The 15,022-nt window shown below is 49.6% G+C and overlaps 10 non-coding genes across 10 annotated transcripts; all 10 read right to left on the bottom strand.

The window, feature by feature from the left end:
- Positions 1–8,107: 8,107 nt before the first annotated feature.
- Positions 8,108–8,220, bottom strand: LOC122872713. Its single transcript, XR_006377260.1, has one exon. It is a non-coding gene; the product is annotated as a U5 spliceosomal RNA (small nuclear RNA).
- A 547-nt stretch (positions 8,221–8,767) lies between these two features.
- LOC122872715 lies at positions 8,768–8,958 on the bottom strand. Its single transcript, XR_006377262.1, has one exon. It is a non-coding gene; the product is annotated as a U2 spliceosomal RNA (small nuclear RNA).
- A 175-nt stretch (positions 8,959–9,133) lies between these two features.
- On the bottom strand, positions 9,134–9,246 carry LOC122872712. The gene has a single exon (XR_006377259.1). It is a non-coding gene; the product is annotated as a U5 spliceosomal RNA (small nuclear RNA).
- A 547-nt stretch (positions 9,247–9,793) lies between these two features.
- LOC122872707 lies at positions 9,794–9,984 on the bottom strand. Its single transcript, XR_006377256.1, has one exon. It is a non-coding gene; the product is annotated as a U2 spliceosomal RNA (small nuclear RNA).
- Positions 9,985–10,160: 176 nt separating this feature from the next.
- LOC122872711 lies at positions 10,161–10,273 on the bottom strand. The gene has a single exon (XR_006377258.1). It is a non-coding gene; the product is annotated as a U5 spliceosomal RNA (small nuclear RNA).
- Positions 10,274–10,821: 548 nt separating this feature from the next.
- On the bottom strand, positions 10,822–11,013 carry LOC122872716. The gene has a single exon (XR_006377263.1). It is a non-coding gene; the product is annotated as a U2 spliceosomal RNA (small nuclear RNA).
- Positions 11,014–11,189: 176 nt separating this feature from the next.
- On the bottom strand, positions 11,190–11,302 carry LOC122872710. Its single transcript, XR_006377257.1, has one exon. It is a non-coding gene; the product is annotated as a U5 spliceosomal RNA (small nuclear RNA).
- A 552-nt stretch (positions 11,303–11,854) lies between these two features.
- Positions 11,855–12,044, bottom strand: LOC122872717. Its single transcript, XR_006377264.1, has one exon. It is a non-coding gene; the product is annotated as a U2 spliceosomal RNA (small nuclear RNA).
- A 176-nt stretch (positions 12,045–12,220) lies between these two features.
- Positions 12,221–12,332, bottom strand: LOC122872714. The gene has a single exon (XR_006377261.1). It is a non-coding gene; the product is annotated as a U5 spliceosomal RNA (small nuclear RNA).
- A 549-nt stretch (positions 12,333–12,881) lies between these two features.
- LOC122872718 lies at positions 12,882–13,065 on the bottom strand. The gene has a single exon (XR_006377265.1). It is a non-coding gene; the product is annotated as a U2 spliceosomal RNA (small nuclear RNA).
- Positions 13,066–15,022: the final 1,957 nt, after the last annotated feature.

Below are 15,022 nucleotides of genomic sequence, written 5' to 3'. Positions count from 1 at the left end.
GGATGAAATGAACTAAAACACTTAAAACTGCCTAAAAAACCAGGGATACATGAAAAAACTAAAATACAAGAGTAAAATAGCCTTAAACTACAAGACAAAAGAATAAAATCACTTACCTTTTCTTGTTTGGCCTAATAAAGATGTTAAACCAGCAGAGTACAGGCAAAAAATCCTCTGTGCCAATGAATTCCTATATGCTTAAGATTTGCAATTACAAAGAAGTTGAAATATTCGCATAAAGAATTTGGTGAATGTCCTCCAAAATACTGGTAAAAACGAATGCCACAACAGGCGAAAGTTTTACCACCAACAGGAGGCGATCGCAGTCTTAACCAAAAGGCCGAGAAGCGATGAGCCCTGACGCTTCGCTTCCGGAGCCCACCTCCTGGAATGCTTCTCCCTTGCCCTGGTGCAGCCTCTTGTCTCTGCGCATAACAAACGTACCGGCCCTTGTATGTCCCAAAACTTCACATAAAACTCCACTGGCAGTCCATCGATGCCAGGCACCTTCTTCCTTTTCATTCTATGGAGGGCACCCTCAAGCTCTTTGAGGGTGAGCGGGGCCTCCAAAGCCTGTGCTATGTCCAACGGCACCCGCTGGGTCAATAAATCCAGGAAAACCTCCCCTCCCCCTACATCTACCTCTTTCTCCATAAAATTTGCGCGGTAGTAGTTAGTGGCGGCACACACCATCTCAGCCGCTTCTGACACTACCCTGCCCTGCATATCCTTAACCCCAGTCATTACCTGTTTTTTCCTTTCAGCCCATATTGCGCTGAAAAAACAGCAGAACAAGTCTCAAACTTCTCGTGGAATTTTCGACGTGATCGCAACAGATATGCCCGGGCCCTACACTCAAAAATGTCCTTAAGCTGCACTTTCAGGGAGTCGCAAACCAGCTGATTTACCGTGCCGCCATTGTTTCCCCTTGCGTACTCTAGCTCGAGGAGGCGCTGTAGGCGGAACACCTCCCTCTTCACCCACCTCACCTTCCTTTTACAATAATTTATACAAAAAGTCTTCATCCGCTCCTTGGCAACCTCCCACCACTCTATCACCCCAGGATACATTTGTCTGAGTCCCAGAAGGCCATTGAAAAACACTAGAAAATACTGTTTAAACAACTCTTCCTCAAGAATACTAATATTTAGGCGCCAGTAACCAGGCCCAAAACCTGGCACACACGAGCGCACCTCAAACAGCAGCCCATCATGATCTGAAAAAAATACAGGGAGCAGCCTGCCTGCCAACAGACTCAAAGATTTTGCTAAATCACATAATCCAGACGTCTGACTATTCCCCGGGAGTTACGCCATGTGGGACCGTCTACCCGCGGCCTGACCTCCCTCCCCCCATCTACCAGGCCATGTCTGGCCATAAGGTGGGAGATAAATTTTTCGCTGGTATACCTAATTCCACATTAAAATCACCCCCTACAATTACCTGCCTATTCGTGGCAAGGTGCGGCTCCACTAGCCCGAACATCTCTTGCCTTCCTGCTGGAGTTTGCGGCCCATACACCACAATAACCCTCAGCTTGGCTGTCCCCCATGTGATATCCGCACCTATTATTCTCCCCTGGACAATAACAAAAACATTTTCCACCACTATCTCTTTAACTCCAAACAAAATCCCAACCCCTGTAGAGTGGACCCCCCCTACACTCCAAACTGAATCCCCTTTTGTCCATTCCCTTGAGAAGTTTCCAACATCAAAACTTATTCCGCAGATGTACCTCCTGCAAAAACAAATGGAAACATGCAGAGAGTCTACAAAATCAAAAATGACCCTTCTTTTAACAGAGTCCCTCATTCCTCTCACATTTAAAGAAAAAACATTCAAACAAACCATTGAAATTCCTCAAATTTAAATGTTTTGTTTCCAAACTACGTTCCCCTCCCTACGGGGAGTAAAGATCCTCACTGTCCATCTGTTCTGCCCAGGAAAAGGGCTCTGGGTTCGGCGAGCTTGATGGCCTGTTGGGTCCATCGTACGCATCTTCACTTGATGGGGATGTCAGCATAAGCAGGCCAGGGGAAAGATCAAAACCCAGCCCCAACCCTACAGGGAGCAGGTCGCCCGAAACTCCTCTGGACTGACCCATCCCCCCTCCACCTACCCCTTGCTCTGTGTCTCCACCTCCCTCCTCTACTTCCTCATCTACTCTGCCTTGCTGTCCTACTCCATCACCCCTCACCACATCCGCTCCCTCCTCTTTTGCCTGACCCTCTTTCCCCTCCCCCCTTGTCTTTTTGCTGTGTCCCCCCTCCTCGCTCTCTCCACTTTCAGTTGGGAGCCCTGCTCCGAACACCTGCGAGCCTCTCCGTGCCCCCTGCTTCACCTTAGGGGAAACTGGGCCATAAATAGGCATTTTGTATTCTCAGAAAGTACAGCGCCCGACTCTTCCCGCGCTGGCCTCCTTGGGACATTCCCCGCAGGTTTGTGTCCCTTTCCTGGCTCCTTGACTCCCTCCAGCCCACCACTGGTTTTGGCAACTTCCGCAAAAGTCCTCCTGCGGCTAGGACAGCTCTGGTATAGGTGGTCCAGTCCACCACATCCATGACAGGCCTTAGGTGCAGTGCAATCTTTGGCCTCATGGCCCCGCTGCAAGCAAAGACGACAGCTGGCTCCAGCACAGCTCGCCTCTGTGTGGCCAGACTGCCTACACCTCCTACAGAAAGGTGGTTGCCGGGAGTAGTATAGAATCCCACAATCCCCACCAAGGCTAAAAAAAGCAGGTGGGTGCAGTCCACCAGGCCTTTCAGTGTCGGGGTTGAGCAGTACCTGGAACTGCCGCCTTCCAGTCCAAAACCCCATTGGATCCTTCACGTACCTAGCAGCTGTCACAGCCTCTCCATACTGCTCCAAAAATGCAGCTAACGCCAGGTCAGTCACAAAAGGGTTGAACATATGTACGGTGATGGTTCTGAAATTTGTTCGGTCTAGATTCAGAACCTGGTAACAGGACAGGGGCCTTACCCCAGCTTCTTTGCTGCAGACTTCAACCACTCTTCTGTAGAGATCCTCATCTCTCAGGGTGACGTCAAAAGCCTTTTCCTGCTGGTTCCACTGACTGCAATAGACTTCTTCCACCTTCAGGTGTAGCTGCCCGATAATCACACTCTTGCAAAAAAAAAGCTCTTGATAGAACTTGTTCTGCATCTGAAACAGCCTGGAACCGCAAGGTAAACCTCAGACCAACCTTTGGGACCGTCTGCTGGTTGTTGGCTGTTGCAGCCATGTTGTTTCTGTTGTTCGTATATCCTCCTCTTTGTAGTTTTCTTTCCGTCTTTTTTTTTCTTTTTTTCTTTTGAAAAGATTTATTGACACTCATTTCATAAATTTTTCATAAAAAACATCACATATTTAACATACAAGTTCCCCTTGAAAAAAAAAAAAAATAAAATAAATAAAATACAACATCTTTATCAATATGTGCAATTTGCAAAACCATATTTAAAACTTTTTATAAATTACAGATGGGAGTTGTCATATGATAAAGGTACACATAAAAGGTTTTATTTCATCTTGTGTATGTCTGTGTGTATTGAGTGTCCATGTTAAAAGTCTTTAAAAGCGGAGTGCATTGGTTAAAATGCTCTCTTCCAAGTGTATTGCTGTGCAGGAGCGTGGTGAGTCCCTACCAAGGATAACTCATTTCGCTCCCCCAAACATATTATGTCACTCGGGATCCTGTCGTGGCGTTCAGAGGAGACCCTCACCCTGTTGCTCCTTCCCACCTGCCTCACCCGGAGGGTCAGGCCGCCGCTGCTTTGAACTTTTTTTGTGTGGCTCCGGCTCCTTCGTCCGAATGGGCACAGAGGCGATTCTTCTTTGTGGCTGTGTCCTAGGCCTGCCGCCTGCAGCTCTGGCCGTTTGGGCCATCGCTGCAGCCATCCGGATCACAGCCACGGGGGGGATCTGCATGTGCTTCCTTACCAGCAAGTTTCTGGAGGTCCACATGGCGTCTTTTATGGCGGCTAGGGTGAGCCACTGTTTGGCAAAGTCACGTGCTGGTATTTGTTTTCTGTGGCTCACCCCATACAGCACCAGCTGTGCCGTAAGGACCTCCCTTGCTGGCAAGCACGGGAATTGCAAGGAGCCGGCCGTTGCCCACTGTTCTCACGGCAGCGCTGCACTCCCAGAGCAGATGCCGCAACCTGGTGCGCCGCAACCTGGGGGGGCAAGTTGAGTGCGCTGACATGCCCGGGAGTGCATTACGGACCTGACTGGGAGGATCTCGTGAGCCACCATCCACGACAGGTCCCGGAGTCTGTTTGGAAGAGCGGAATGGTTCACGTTACGCCAAACTGTTGAGGGCTCGTCGAAAGCAAGCCCGCGCACTGGACTCACCGGTTCCCGCTCTTGCACAACAGAAATCAGAGAGCGGTGGTTGGTTAAAACTTCTAACTCTTCCTGCTCAAGGTTAAAATGCTTTAAAAATGTCTGGATAAAAGCATAGGCTGGTGGCAGGCTAAAAGACACAGGTACTCTAAGATCAGTGGGTAAAATCTTTAGTGTTCTGAGGTAAGACCCCATCCAGAAACGTGTCATTGCTGTGGTCTTGGGGTTTCTGGATGGGGCTGTGGTGGTTGTGATGTGTAGTGCGGTGTATCTGCTTCCTAAAAACAAGTACAGGTCCGGCACTCCTTTTCCTCCTTTTCTCCTTTTTTTTCATCACGTCTCTCCTCAGTCGTTCCCACTTGGAGCCCCACAGGAAGTAAAAGATGGCTCGCTCCAGGTCTAAGAGCACTCTTCTAGGAGGGATGAAAATGGAACTGATGAGTAAAAGCAAAGGTAAAATCACTGCTTTGATGATTAAAACCTTTCCTTCTATGGTCAGTCCTCTAAGTCTCCAGTACCCTAGTCTCTGCCTGACTTTCCCTACTATGCCTGGCCAATTTGTTTTCCCTCCCCCCTCCCTATCGAATTTAATCCCAAGTATCTTCTGGTCTGTCTGGGTCACAGTCAGGGGGAGTCCTGTCGTCTCAGTCGCTGTCCACGGTCCATAAAAATGGGCTTGGGTCTTGCTTCTGTTCAGCTTTGACCCAGAGGCCCGTCCAAACCAGTCAGTCAAGTCCAGCGTCCTGTTGACAGATAAAAGGTCAGTGCATAAAATGTTTATGTCGTCCATGTATAAAACACATTTTGTCACCAGTCCCCACTCCCTGGGACTCCTACCCGTTGATTCGTTGGTCCCTTCTCAAGATCTGTGCCAGTGGTTCTATACACGTAACGTAGAGGAGAGCAGATAACGGACAACCCTGACGGACGCCGCAGTTTATATTGACTGCTTTTGTCAGATGCCCATTTACAATGAATTTGCTGGTAATTCCCCGGTACAGCAATCCCACCCAGGCTATGAACCTTCTTGGGAACCCCATTTTTGCAGTACCTGGAAAAGGTACTGGTGCGAGACCCGATCAAAGGCTTTCTCAAAATCTAAATTTAGGACTACCAGCCGGATGTTTCTGTCTCTCGCATAACAGATGGTGTCTCGGATCAGTACGAGGCTGTCGGTGATCTTCCTCCCCGGGACAGCACAGGCTTGATCCGGGTGAATCAGCTCTTTTAAAAACAGGGACATACGTGATGCCAAAAGTTTACTAAAAAGTTTACAGTCAAAATTTAAAAGTGTGATAGGTCTCCAGTTCTTCAGGTCGGTCTTGTCTTTGTCTTTATAAAGGAGAGTCACTATCCCTACTCTAAAACTGTCAGGAAGCCGGTCAAGTTGTTCAAAATCCATAAAAACAGCAAGCAAGTCAGGTGCTAAAATGTCCCAAAATGTCGAATAAAATTCAAAAGGAAGGCCATCTTCTCCTGGAGACTTCCCTGCTTTAAAACTCTTGATACATGTATTTATCTCTGAGTATGGTAAAATCTTGGGTTAAAAGCACACTGTCTCCTACTGCTTGTTCAATGAATTTTAAAACTTCAGTCATGGTGTCATTTTTAACAGCTTTTTCGCTGTACAGTTCTCTATAAAAGTGTTCAACCGTTTCTTTAATTTCCTTTGTTGTGTCAGCTGTGCACCCATTTTCTTTTTTAGTTTTAAAATGGTCCCCTTTATTTACAATTTTCTTAAAGAAATATCTTGAGCACTTCTCACCTTCTTCTATTTCCCTTTCTTTGCTTCTTAAAATGACACCCTTTGCTTTTAATCTCTGCTAAAACTGACATCTCTGTTTTAATTTGTTTTATCTCTTCGTTAAAATCCATCCCTTGCTGGTTTAATTTAAAATACCGCTGGAGTCGTTTCTGCAGTCCCAGCATGCGTCTGTTGTCCCTGTCTTTTTTTCTCTTACCTGCCTGTCTAAAGAAAGTCCGGGTCCTCCCTTTCACCATTTCCCACCAGCGTGCACGTGTCTCGTAAAAGTCTTGAAGGGTCTGCCACTCTTGGTACTGCTCCCTATATTGGCTAACTAACTCTCTATCTTCTAAAAGGGAGCAGTTGAGCTTCCACAGACCTCTTCCTGTTGTCACACCAGACGAGTGTGAAAGGGTGCAGGATAGCATTGCGTGATCGGAAAAGAAAACAGGTGTCAATCTAGCATCGGTTGGTGGGCAGTCACGTGATAAAAGGTAATCTATCACGCGAGAGCTCTGGTGCCATCACCACTGAACCAGGTGAAGCCCTCCTCTCTGGGATGCATGGTTTTAAAACAGTCCAGAAGTTTAAAATCCCTGCATATGCCCTGCAATAAGACCGATGTTTTGTCGATTCTAAAATCTTCTCCTGTTCTTTTCCTATCTTTCTTGCTTAAAATGCAATTAAAATCCCCTACAACTAAAGGTGCCCTACCTAGCATGTGGAACTGCAAGTCTTCTAAAAGGTCATACCTGTCATTTTTGTCGTTAAAGCCATAAATATTTAAGACGTTAAAATCTTTTCCCATAAAAGTCAAGTGTGCTAAAATTGCCCGGCCGTGCCTCACCACAGTGCTGCCCTTCACCAAGACCAGAGGGTTTTTGATTAAAATGGCCACTCCATCGTTTTGTTTTCATTTGATCCACTCCATATCGATGTTTGTGGCCATAACTCCTCCCACTCTCTGTAGTGATTTAAAAATGGCAGGCCACATTCCTGTATTAAAAACACATCTGACTTAAAAGAGTTAAGAAAGGATAAAACAGTCTGGGCTCTAACTCTCGACTTCACACTTCTCACATTTATGGTTGAGAAGGTGAGTGTCATGAGTATAGTTAAAAATAACAGATATGAAATCTTAAAAGACTAAAAGGGGATTTTCAGTGTTAAAAGGCAGTTAATCCATTTCCTGTGAATGGAGCTCTTCCTTCACTCTTATGGATGAAAGGTGACAGGGTTGAGCTTCATTTCCCCGTCGGACTCTGGGGGTTGGCCTCGGACGCAAGGTTGCATTGAGGTTTGAGACCTTAGGGGTTGATTGCAGAGCTATGGTTAAGAATGAGACCTCATTTGGGGAATTGGAGGGGAAGACTCTGGGCTCCTCCACAGATGAACTGTTTGAGTCGTTCCCAGCTCTTCCCCTCTTCTGTGAGACTCCAGGGGACTCAGAGGACAATTCCGATATAGGCCTCTTGGTCTGCTGGGCATTGGGAAGGGGGGCATCCTCGCTATCACCCATTGACTTCTCGTTTTCAATTCCTGAGTTAGAGTCTGGGCTAGCTCCGCCTTCTGCCTGCATTGCCCCATTTTCCTCATCACTCTCTACTTGTGGAGCAATTGCAGGCCCCTCCCCTACTCCCGCCTCACCTGTTCCCTGTCCTCCAATCAGAGGATTTGGCGGGAGATTTGAATTTCCCAGCCCAGCCTCTTCAATTAGCTCTCTAACTGCTTCATTTTGTCCGCCATTTTTTCCTTTTTCTGCTTCTTTTGTTGCTTTCAATTTGTTGGCAAAGGATTGAGGGCAATCTCTGAAGAGGTGGTTTGTTTCTCCACAAAGATTACACTTTCTGCCATTGGTGCACTCCTGGAGCCCACCTCCTGGAACGCTTCTCCCTTGCCCTGGTGCAGCCTCTTGTCTCTGCGCACAACAACGGCTGCTTCCTCAGCACCGCCTCCCAAGCGGCCCACGCCCGATATCGCCTGGGGCAGCTCTCTTGCTTTTCACAGGCGCGCAAGGCTCGGCCGGACGGCAAAGCCTGCCAAAAATAGGCGTAACTCATGGGCGTCCCTCTCCACGGAAGTCTTTAGTAAAAGGCGAAAGACTTGTGCGTTATGAAGAGAAACCCGAGCAAGTGCAGGCCTGGCGCCTCGAGAGGGGCCGACGAGCCTAGCGGCCCCAGTCACTACCCTCGCGGTAAGCCTCACTCTGCCGACGGAGTCCCAAATACCAGGCCACGCCCATTCCCCTCAACCGCATTATCCCAGGCTCCATCCAATCGGATTGCGGAGAAATTAGGGCCTGGCTTTTAACATCAGGAGTACTCAGGCTCTCAAGCCAAGCCCTCGGCCACGAGTGAGAGAGAGGAGGGGGGAAATGCGGGGCACATTTAACAGGTATTGTATACCGGTCGCAATGGGGCAATATCCCCTGCCAATCCAAAGCGCAAATCTGGCTGCCTTTTCGGAGGCTTGGCCTGGCTGTCGATTCTGCGCCGCGTCGCGGCCGACACACGGCGATTTGAGACTGGGGGCCCAATGAGGTTCCACGAGGAACATCGGTGAGTCCACAGAGGGTTTTCCCACCGCTCCCAGCCCTAAGGGATGCCATCCACCCCGACTCGAGTCTTTTGGTCCAGCGTCGAACCTCTCCGTTCGCGTTTGGCTTTCCACAAGGCAGGAGAAGGGTGCACCGTTCCCGGCGGCGCTGCAGTGCCGGGTCGATGCGTGGAGTGAGCGGAGCGAGCCCCGTTTTCAGCTCCCGGTGCTAAAAATCCGTTTAATACGTCGTCCCCTTATAGAGGACCTATCAGATATTAAACTGATAAGAACAGATACTACACTTGATCTTAGCCAAAAGGCCGAGAAGCGATGAGCCCTTTCGCTTCGCTTCCGGAGCCCACCTCCTGGAACGCTTCTCCCTTGCCCTGGTGCAGCCTCTTGTCTCTGCGCACAACAACGGCTGCTTCCTCAGCACCGCCTCCCAAGCGGCCCACGCCCCGATATCGCCTGGGGCAGCTCTCTTGCTTTTCACAGACGCGCAAGGCTCGGCCGGACGGCAAAGCCTGCCAAAAATAGGCGTAACTCATGGGCGTCCCTCTCCACGGAAGTCTTTAGTAAAAGGCGAAAGACTTGTGCGTTATGAAGAGAAACCCGAGCAAGTGCAGGCCTCGCCTCGAGAGGGGCCGACGAGCCTAGCGGCCCCAGTCACTACCCTCGCGGTAAGCCTCACTCTGCCGACGGAGTCCCAAATACCAGGCCACGCCCATTCCCCCTCAACCGCATTATCCCAGGCTCCATCCAATCGGATTGCGGAGAAATTAGGGCCTGGCTTTTAACATCAGGAGTACTCAGGCTCTCGCAAGCCAAGCCCTCGGCCACGAGTGAGAGAGAGGGAGGGAAAATGCGGGGCACATTTAACAGGTATTGTATACCGGTCGACATGGGGCAATATCCCCTGCCAATCCAAAGCGCAAATCTGGCTGCCTTTTCGGAGGCTTGGCCTGGCTGTCCATTCTGCGCCGCGTCGCGGCCGACACACGGCGATTTGAGACTGGGGGCCCAATGAGGTTCCACGAGGAACATCGGTGAGTCCACAGAGGGTTTTCCCACCGCTCCCAGCCCTAAGGGATGCCATCCACCCCGACTCGAGTCTTTTGGTCCAGCGTCGAACCTCTCCGTTCGCGTTTGGCTTTCCACAAGGCAGGAGAAGGGTGCACCGTTCCCGGCGGCGCTGCAGTGCCGGGTCGATGCGTGGAGTGAGCGGAGCGAGCCCCGTTTTCAGCTCCCGGTGCTAAAAATCCGTTTAATACGTCGTCCCCTTATAGAGGACCTATCAGATATTAAACTGATAAGAACAGATACTACACTTGATCTTAGCCAAAAGGCCGAGAAGCGATGAGCCCTGACGCTTCGCTTCCCGGAGCCCACCTCCTGGAACGCTTCTCCCTTGCCCTGGTGCAGCCTCTTGTCTCTGCGCACAACAACGGCTGCTTCCTCAGCACCGCCTCCCAAGCGGCCCACGCCCCGATATCGCCTGGGGCAGCTCTCTTGCTTTTCACAGACGCGCAAGGCTCGGCCGGACGGCAAAGCCTGCCAAAAATAGGCGTAACTCATGGGCGTCCCTCTCCACGGAAGTCTTTAGTAAAAGGCGAAAGACTTGTGCGTTATGAAGAGAAACCCGAGCAAGTGCAGGCCTCGCCTCGAGAGGGCCGGCGAGCCTAGCGGCCCCAGTCACTACCCTCGCGGTAAGCCTCACTCTGCCGACGGAGTCCCAAATACCAGGCCACGCCCATTCCCCTCAACCGCATTATCCCAGGCTCCATCCAATCGGATTGCGGAGAAATTAGGGCCTGGCTTTTAACATCAGGAGTACTCAGGCTCTCGCAAGCCAAGCCCTCGGCCACGAGTGAGAGAGAGGGGGGAAAATGCGGGGCACATTTTAACAGGTATTGTATACCGGTCGCAATGGGGCAATATCCCCTGCCAATCCAAAGCGCAAATCTGGCTGCCTTTTTCGAGGCTTGGCCTGGCTGTCGATTCTGCGCCGCGTCGCGCGCCGACACACGCGCGCGATTGAGACTGGGGGCCCAATGAGGTTCCACGAGGAACATCGGTGAGTCCACAGAGGGTTTTCCCACCGCTCCCAGCCCTAAGGGATGCCATCCACCCCGACTCGAGTCTTTTGGTCCAGCGTCGAACCTCTCCGTTCGCGTTTGGCTTTTTCCAAGGCAGGAGAAGGGTGCACCGCTCCGGCGGCGCGCTGCAGTGCCGGGTCGATGCGTGGAGTGAGCGGAGCGAGCCCCGTTTTCAGCTCCCGGTGCTAAAAATCCGTTTAATACGTCGTCCCCTTATAGAGGACCTATCAGATATTAAACTGATAAGAACAGATACTACACTTGATCTTAGCCAAAAGGCCGAGAAGCGATGAGCCCTTTCGCTTCGCTTCCCGGAGCCCACCTCCTGGAACGCTTCTCCCTTGCCCTGGTGCAGCCTCTTGTCTCTGCGCACAACAACGGCTGCTTCCTCAGCACCGCCTCCCAAGCGGCCCACGCCCCGATATCGCCTGGGGCAGCTCTCTTGCTTTTCACAGACGCGCAAGGCTCGGCCGGACGGCAAAGCCTGCCAAAAATAGGCGTAACTCATGGGCGTCCCTCTCCACGGAAGTCTTTAGTAAAAGGCGAAAGACTTGTGCGTTATGAAGAGAAACCCGAGCAAGTGCAGGCCTCGCCTCGAGAGGGGCCGACGAGCCTAGCGGCCCCAGTCACTACCCTCGCGGTAAGCCTCACTCTGCCGACGGAGTCCCAAATACCAGGCCACGCCCATTCCCCCTCAACCGCATTATCCCAGGCTCCATCCAATCGGATTGCGGAGAAATTAGGGCCTGGCTTTTAACATCAGGAGTACTCAGGCTCTCGCAAGCCAAGCCCTCGGCCACGAGTGAGAGAGAGGGAGGGAAAATGCGGGGCACATTTAACAGGTATTGTATACCGGTCGCAATGGGGCAATATCCCCTGCCAATCCAAAGCGCAAATCTGGCTGCCTTTTCGGAGGCTTGGCCTGGCTGTCCATTCTGCGCGCGCGCGCGCGCGACGACACGCGCGATTTGAGACTGGGGGCCCAATGAGGTTCCACGAGGAACATCGGTGAGTCCACAGAGGGTTTTCCCACCGCTCCCAGCCCTAAGGGATGCCATCCACCCCGACTCGAGTCTTTTGGTCCAGCGTCCGAACCTCTCCGTTCGCGTTTTTGGCTTTCCACAAGGCAGGAGAAGGGTGCACCGTTCCCGCGGCGCTGCAGTGCCGGGTCGATGCGTGGAGTGAGCGGAGCGAGCCCCGCTTTTCAGCTCCCGGTGCTAAAAATCCGTTTAATACGTCGTCCCTTATAGAGGACCTATCAGATATTAAACTGATAAGAACAGATACTACACTTGATCTTAGCCAAAAGGCCGAGAAGCGATGAGCCCTTTTCGCTTCGCTTCGGAGCCCACCTCCTGGAACGCTTCTCCCTTGCCCTGGTGCAGCCTCTTGTCTCTGCGCACAACAACGGCTGCTTCCTCAGCACCGCCTCCCCCAAGCGGCCCACGCCCGATATCGCCTGGGGCAGCTCTCTTGCTTTTCACAGACGCGCAAGGCTCGGCCGGACGGCAAAGCCTGCCAAAAATAGGCGTAACTCATGGGCGCCCCTCTCCACGGAAGTCTTTAGTAAAGGCGAAAGACTTGTGCGTTATGAAGAGAAACCCGAGCAAGTGCAGGCCTCGCCTCGAGAGGGGCCGACGAGCCTAGCGGCCCCAGTCACTACCCTCGCGGTAAGCCTCACTCTGCCGACGGAGTCCCAAATACCAGGCCACGCCCATTCCCCCTCAACCGCATTATCCCAGGCTCCATCCAATCGGATTGCGGAGAAATTAGGGCCTGGCTTTTAACATCAGGAGTACTCAGGCTCTCAAGCAAGCCAAGCCCTCGGCCACGAGTGAGAGAGAGGGAGGGAAAATGCGGGGCACATTTAACAGGTATTGTATACCGGTCGCAATGGGGCAATATCCCCTGCCAATCCAAAGCGCAAATCTGGCTGCCTTTTCGGAGGCTTGGCCTGGCTGTCCATTCTGCGCCGCGTCGCGGCCGACACACGGCGATTTGAGACTGGGGGCCCAATGAGGTTCCACGAGGAACATCGGTGAGTCCACAGAGGGTTTTCCCACCGCTCCCAGCCCTAAGGGATGCCATCCACCCCGACTCGAGTCTTTTGGTCCAGCGTCGAACCTCTCCGTTCGCGTTTGGCTTTCCACAAGGCAGGAGAAGGGTGCACCGTTCCCGGCGGCGCTGCAGTGCCGGGTCGATGCGTGGAGTGAGCGGAGCGAGCCCCGTTTTCAGCTCCCGGTGCTAAAAATCCGTTTAATACGTCGTCCCCTTATAGAGGACCTATCAGATATTAAACTGATAAGAACAGATTCTAGTCAAATTATGATTAAATAAAGGTGTCCCTCACCGCTAATCTCTTAGAAGCACTAGCCAATTAAAATCCTTGAATTTATTGTCTAACTGCTTATGTTGAGTTCTCTTCCACACTTCGGTAGGAATATGAATTGCATCCCTAGGGTCAAATCTGGCAATCAATACCTTATACAACTTTTTTTGTGATTAAGGACTAAGCATCTGTCCCAACACTCACTTCTTCGCCCACCTGATTATCCTGTTATAGTACCCGGCATGACTTCTGCTTTGGGAAACCTATTATCACATGGCACAGTTAAGAGTCTCAAATGACAAACAAGCCAGAATTTCATTAAAGACTGACATTTATGCTGAGGAGGTGCCATAATCATTTTACAAACATTTGAAAAAATAGCACATTCAACTTCAACCTGAAATTGGGCATGTCTCTACCTCCTCTCTCAACTGGCTGATACATAGTTTCCCTTTTAATATATTCATACCCTCCCCACATGAAATCAAACAAAGCTTTTGTAGCTTAAAACAAATTGTTATGTATAGGAAAGACATATGCCACATGGAGTAATGTTGGCAATATATCAGATTTTATAACTAAAACTTTACCACTGAAAGACAGCCTTCTTAATTTCACATATTTAGTTTTGTTAACACTTTGCCTAATCTTATCTCCCAATTAGTTTCGACATCATCCCTATTACAAAGGATATGCCCAATAAAGTCATTGGTCCCAACACACGAGAGACCCAGAGTTGCGTCAATCCTATCCTTCCACTTTCCCACATATTTGATTTGTGATTTCCCTTTATTAATCTTAGACCCTGAGGCACTTGAAAACACTTCAATAACATTCATAGCTTCCTGTAAACAAAATCATTTTCTAAATACAATACTGTGTCATCTGCAAACTGTGACAAGGTCAGAGTTTCACCACCTGGCAGCTGTATGCCTCCCTTAATATGAGCATTTTTCCTAATTGCACATGCCAAAATTTCAATAAACACCACATACAATGGAGCTGATGCTGGGCACCCTGCCTAACCCCCTCTGGTCTGCTTAAACAATTTCCCAATGTTGCCATTGACATTAACTCTGCTTCCTACCTCTGTATATAAAATTTTTAACCAACTTCTAAATCATTCCCAAACCCAAATTTTTCCAATATCCTAAATAAAATTCATGATTGACCCTGTCAAAAAGCTTTCTCTTGGTCAAGGCTGAGAACAATAAGGGAAGAGATTTCTTTCCCAGGAATAAGTTAATAAATCTCTATGCATTTATAAATTCCATTGTATCTGTCTGCCTTGTACTGCACAGGTTTGATCTGGACCTATGATAAAAGACAATGCAGAAACCAATCGGTTTGTTAGAATCTTACTAAAAATCTTGTAATCTGCACACAACATTGTTAAGGGCCTGTAGTTAGAGATTATACGATCATCTCTTTTTTGTATAGAAGGAGATCACCCCTTCTCTCATAGATCTCCCCATAATTCCCGATGTACAAATGAAAGTAAATAATTCCAACAACTGAGGCCCAATGTCATCCCAGAAAGTCAAGTAGAACTCTTTTGTGAGCCCATCTATTCCTGGCACTTTACCATTTTTCAATGACATAAGTGCTCTCAAGATTTCTTCCAGTTCTATGTCCCTTTCCAACTCTATTTTCAAATAGTCAGGAACGACACTGTCTATGTTATTTAACAATATTGTGCCTTTTATATGATCTACTGTTTCTGCGCTAAAAAACTTGGAATAATGGCAAGAAACAACTTCTACTAAACCAACCGGATCATCAATTTCCCCTCCCATTTCATTTAGAAGGGAGACAATACTCCTTCTCTTCACCCTTGCTCTAGACTGCTTGAAAAAATAAGAAGAACACTTTTCATCCTTCTCCCACTTCTCCGTAAGACACCTAAATTTATAGGCCTCCGCTCTCCTGTGAAAAAAAATACTCTGTTTATTTTGTAAGTGTTTCAGTAGT

Source organism: Siniperca chuatsi, unplaced genomic scaffold (genome assembly GCF_020085105.1).
Source record: "Siniperca chuatsi isolate FFG_IHB_CAS unplaced genomic scaffold, ASM2008510v1 Contig00088, whole genome shotgun sequence".
In the NCBI taxonomy this organism is placed as follows: Eukaryota; Metazoa; Chordata; class Actinopteri; order Centrarchiformes; family Sinipercidae; genus Siniperca; species Siniperca chuatsi.
The sequence above is the reverse complement of the archived record's forward strand: the minus strand, read 5'-3'. Positions and strand labels throughout refer to the sequence as shown.